Here is a 6,060-nt window from a genome sequence, read left to right on the forward strand (position 1 = left end):
TCAGTAAGTCCAAAGCCAAACCCATGATTCTCCTTGCTAAAAACCCAGCTTCTTTCTGTATTCTGTCGTAGCTCAACATGGCGCCACCACCTCAGCCTGGTTCTCTCTTCTCTCTTCCCCGGTGTACAAACCACAAGTCTTGCCATTCAACCTCAATTCCTGTTGCGTTCATCCATTTCTCCCCATATTTACCACTCCGACTGCCCTAATCCAAGTCCCTGCCATCTCTGGACTTCCAAAATAGTCTCCAGACTGTGTCACTCGCTCTTGGGACAATCCTCTGACTCCTGACTCCTCAGGCAGGCTCAGCTCCTTCCGTAGGAACCCCCACTCCTCGCCTGCCCACCCCAAGACTCACAGATACTCTCACAGCCCCATGGAGCTCGCCTTTTCAGCATTTAGTCCTAGTTGTCATATAAAATAAGTGCAACTATGTTTTTATTATAAAAATATGAAGTCTAGAGAACTACAGAGGACACATCAAGCCCCTGTGTAATCATGACCCAGAATTAACAATGTTCACAAATGTTAACTGTCTGTCATATTTATTTCAAATATTTTCCTTTGCTTTCAAAATAAACAAACATAAAACAGATACGGTTAAAACCCATTTTGAACTCTGTCGTTCCCTGCCCCCTCACTCCTGTTCTTCTCTTTCCCTTGTCGGGGGAACTACTATCAAGCATTTCATTATGTTTCCTTCCCATTCACGTTTTTATGCTTTCGCTATATAATGTATATTTTTAAAAATCAGAGGTTATGTTCCTATTGGTTTTTAAATTATGGAAATGACACAGTACCATCAAATCCTAATTTCACACTTATTTGTATTATTGTAGTCACTCTCCGCTTAACAATGGGGATTCGTTCTGAGAAATGCATCGTTAGGCAATTTCGTCATTGTGCAAACATCGCAGAGGCATTTACACAATCTAGATGGTCCAGCCTACTACACACTCAGGCTACAAACCTGTTCAGCATGTCACTGTACTGCACACTGAGGACAATTGTAATGCGTCAGGCTATGACATTACAATGGATCTGACGTCACTAGGCATCTAGCTCCATTGTGATCTTATGGGACCACCTTGTATATTCAGTCAGTAGGCTCTTAATATCCATGTGTTGACTGAGTGAATAAAAGCTACCTTTCTACTCTAGATAAAGGTGGAACTTTTATTCTTACAACGTCCCAAACCAAATATCACTAGTTTTCATTTAAGTCGCTGTGATTTCATTCATGCCAAGAAGGTCTTGGTCCTTAGGCAGTGGATTCAGAAGAGAACCTCAGGGAGTTTTCATTCTGTCTCATTGTGGAGAAACGGCAATGAGAGCACGCAGATTGTCTTTCTTCTTCTCCCCCTGTCCCTCCAAATACCAGAGCAGAACTGGGGCCAGGGATGTGGACCAGAGAACATCCAAGCAGTAGTACAAGTGCTCTGGCATCGGTGGGTCACCTGCCGGCACCATAAACATCCAACCCCAGCCCTTAGAGATTTGCAGTGTGTGAACAGGTGGACCCAGGAACATGTGGCCTCCCGTTCCTGGGCCCAGATGGTCCTGCAGAGGCGGTGCTGGGCTCTAGTCTACCTCTGGTCTACTGCAGCCGTCTGCGCGCTGCTGGAGGCTCATTTGGGGTGAGAGGCTCAAAGTGCGCTGAGTTGTTACCACGGAATAAATATGGGCGCCCAATGTCTGAGGCCTTCTCTGGGACACTCCCCACCCCCTTCGGTCTGTTCTGGAGGAGAGGATGTGGCTAAATAAACTTCCGATTAGTTGCTTCCAGATACAGAGGGAGGGCATAAAAGGGAAGCAAACTCTTTTCCAAACCGTAATGCCAGCCTGTCTACCTACTCTAGACAGAATTGTACCTTGCTGTGACAAAAGTCCAAAGAACACTGTCAACTCCTCTCTGGCCAAGAACGAAGTTAGTGAATGTTAAGAGTTAAGGGAGCCTAGGGCCTCATGTCATCAGCTTTACCTAGAACCTGTCAGGCCCAAGGAGCCCCATCATGGTGAAACTTAGAGTCTACTAATCCCGACGTGGAGCCGGACAACAGCATTTGTTTATCTATAACGCATATGCTTCCCCCCCCACCCCCCCACCCCCGCCGGTGGAAAATGAGGAAGTGGAATGAATGTGACCTTTGGAGTCAGAGGACCTGGGTTCCTCTCCTGGCACTGCCACTTCCTAGTCTTTAGTCTCCTCTTCTGTAAGGCGAGGAGAAAATTCCCATCTAATGAAATTATCGAGAGAGTTCAGTGAAAGCACTGAGAGTTGTGTCTGGGACACGACTGGATCCCCTTTATCTGAATTTGGAGCAAATAAAAGTTCTGAGTCTGGGTTGGGCCCGGCAAAGGTGGCGTTTGATGTGAAAATCAAATTCTGACAAGTCCATGGGCCAGCGTGGTGAACGGGGCTCCGCCCTCATCTAGTGACGGGTAGAGGCCTGCTGCTGTGAGAGTTGGCTTTGTTCTGATGCTACGAAGGAAACCACAGTGATGGTTCAGTATTTGGGAGTGGCTCCTTTCGTCACCCACTGTGTCACATTGCTGCGGTGAGGCTCCAATCTCAGGCCCACGTAGTGTTACGTTTGGAAGGAAAGCAGTTTTCATTTTCAGGGGAACATGGATGCTACAACCTGCAGACGAACACAGAGCTCCAAAGCTTCTAAGGCAGATGGTTATACCTTGTCCTGAGTCAAAAGGCTTAAGACACTGTCATAAGTGGATAAGGGATTTAATTTCCCAAAGCTGCTTGATGGGACAATCAGAATCTCTTCTCCCTCTCCACAGCTGAAAGAGCAACATTGTCCACTTGCCTACGAGTCCGTCATCCATCTACACTTTGGCCTTTCATCTTAGAACCGTTCTCAATGGGTAGAACAGCTGGGTTCTGTAATTTCACCTCTTCCTCCACCTTCACCCATGTGTAACTTTAGGCTGCACAAATGCTGCCAAAGGAAACATACATTACTCAGGGAATGTGAGCTTGTAGGTCCCACACCCACAGAATGTATCATGCACTCACCAAAGAGGTGTAGATGCTGAGTTTCGTCATGTTTCAAACAATAGGAAGCTAGCAATCATCAGAGGAAGATGCCCAAGGAACACTTCTGTGGATTCTTTTCCGAGGAAAAACACAAACAAATTTTGGTGGACAGAGTCCATGCCAATAACTTCTCTACCTAACCTATTCTTTTAGTCCTTCCAAGCTGGTTTCACAAGGTTTTAAACAAGTCACCCACTTGTGGGTGGAGCATTAGCTTCTGGGAACCACTCCCAGGTACCTGAAATACCATTCCAGAACGAGCAAGACATGTTCCCAAGTCCAAGGGTTTCTTTAGAGCAACAATTACACTTCACTGTGTGAAGATCACACATGGATTTTTGGTTTGATTTGTCAACCTTAACAGGTTGTTGGTTAGCGATGAAAATATACATAGGATCATAAAATATACGATGGTTATTCGTCCAGTTTTTGTTATAACATTATTGCCCTGGAGCAAAGGTGGCAGGTATTGGCAATGTTTACAGATGGTCCATGTCTTGTGTTGTGTGCTCATTCTAGATTCAGGCTTTGGCACAGATGCTAACCACACAGATGCCAATTAGGAAACTAAAATCCAGTCATTACTCAGAGATTAAATATTTCAACACAGTGTCTCAAACTATAATTAAAGGCAGTGGGCTTCTTTGCTGGGGGAACAGAAACACAGAGTGGCAGACAACTATTTTTGGAATTGTTCTTACTTCCAATACAATCGAATCTACTTTACATTTTATCAATTTGTTTACAGTATTTCCAACCTTGCAAATCAATGTAAATAAAATCCCATAAAATGACACAATTGTGAAATGGCCCAGGGAGGAGGGAGGAAGCTGGTGAAGAAGAGGTGATGAGAGCCTCTTGTTTTTAAAAAGACAAATTCAAATAATTGGTTTAACAGTTTGTTTGTTTGTTTGTTTGTTTGTTTGTTTGTGTCTGCACAGCATGAATGAGATGGAGAGAATTCTGCTGTACTTGGACCTTTCTGCTTAAAGGACTGTTTCTCTAGCTCAGGGCTTCTCAAACTTGAGCATGCATCGTAGTCACCCGGAGGACTGGTGAAAACCTTGCTGGGTCCCACTTGAGAGTTTCTGATTCAATAGGCCTGTGTCGGGCCCAGGAAACTGCATTTCTAACAAGTTCCCCAGGTACTGCTGCTACTGCTGGTCCATGGACCACACGGACAGAACCAACGCTATGGCTACACCATCTCTTCTAAACCATCCTGGCTTATTTTTTCTGCAACTAATTCCATTTCCTTTATTATTTCTAGTCAAGCATGAGTTTTAACTGTCCACATGGGCCAGTTTCTAATCTTACTTCATTTATTCTGGAACATACTGAGAGTCAAAATCTTAAGACTTTGGTATTAAGGCTCTTCAGTGTTTGGTTCTGACCTACCTAGCTTTCCGATCTTATCTTTGACTATTCTCCTGACTCCAGCAGTATCAGGCTATCTGACCTCTAAACAAAATCAGGTATATTCCTACCTCAGTACCTTTGCCCATGCTATTATCTCCTGCTGGAATGCACATGTGCATTTACACACACACACACACACACACACACACACACTGAGTATCCAAGGTCCAGTCCAAATTCCTCCTCCTCCATGAAGCTCTCCTTGACTACCGGCATCCATGGTGATCCATCTAACCGAAAACCTCTTATTTTACCTTAATCATATCCTGTCTTGACATAATTTTTATATTATTGTTAATTATATGCATGCATCTTATCTCTTTACTAGACTGTAAACTCCTGAGGGCAGGGGCTGGGCTTTATACAGAACTTCTATGTACAGCCATAGACTTTGTACTTAATAGGCAAGTTTATTTTCCCTACAAACTTGGGGGGATATACCTACTTTTTCTCTAAAGTAAATGAGGGGATGGAACCTGAAGTCTACAGATGTAGAAGCATCAGTGAGAGGCTAATCAAATCCTAATATCTATTTACCTCCAAGCAGTGCTGAGAGTAATTGCTGTTTATGCAGGTCTTGGAGACCTTCAGACGAAAGGGGCTCTAAAAGAGTCCAGCATGATCTTGATGATTCCTGTGACTCTTTCAAAACCTCCTCCCACATTTCACAGCACCCCCAGGTGTTCTCAGATTGGGAAGAGTCGAGGGCTGCTCCGCTGATGGTGGCTAAGAGGTGACTTCCTAACACCGCTTGGGATTTTCAGGGAAAATGACTTTCAAATAAAACCAGAGCTATCAAAGATCCCAACATAACAAACTCAGCTTCCTGAGCAAACCTGAAGCCGAGATGCTCCTTTTCATCTTCTAGCAGAAAGATGTTGGGCTCTGGAGCCAGTTCTGTGCTTCTCTTCTGATACAACTCCTTCGTTAGTCTCACTCATGGGCGCTCAGGTGTCAGGATTCTGCCTGCAGTTACCCGGATTAGAACCTCCAAGTCCAAGATGCTGCAGCTCAAAGGCCGTTTTGATCTGAGTATATAGATTTTGGCCTGTGTTCTTCAGGAAGCGTTTCTCTCTCTGTCTGTCTGTCTGTCTCTCTCTCTCTCTGTTTCTCTCTCTCTCTCTGTCTCTGTCTCTCTCTCTGCCTCTGTCTCTGTCTCTGCCTCTGTCTCTCTCGTCTCTGTCTCTGTCTCTGTCTCTGTCTCTGTCTCTCTCTCTCTCTCTCTCTCTCTCTCTCTCTCTCTCTCTCGCTCTCGCTCTCAGAATACCTCAAGTGGTCTCTTGATTACCAATTGAAATCTGTTCATGACCCAAGCTAGAGAATGTGGCATCAACTTCTAAACTCAGGTTTTCTCCAGCCTCCATTTTCCGGGATAACCACTTGCCTTTCTCTTTTTGCTTTATTCCTGCATCCTTGTTTTGGTTGACTTGGCTTGGTACCATTTTAGAAATCACTCACCAACCATAAAAAAATGTCTTCTTTGAATCCGTGGCTATGACTGCCTACGTTAAACGAAAAGAAAAGAACTCCAATACTTTTACAGGCCCTGGCAGACTTGAGTACAGTTATAATTAAGCACTAAATCACAA

This window comes from Rhinolophus sinicus, linkage group LG12 (genome assembly GCF_036562045.2).
Source record: "Rhinolophus sinicus isolate RSC01 linkage group LG12, ASM3656204v1, whole genome shotgun sequence".
Classification (NCBI taxonomy): domain Eukaryota; kingdom Metazoa; phylum Chordata; class Mammalia; order Chiroptera; family Rhinolophidae; genus Rhinolophus; species Rhinolophus sinicus.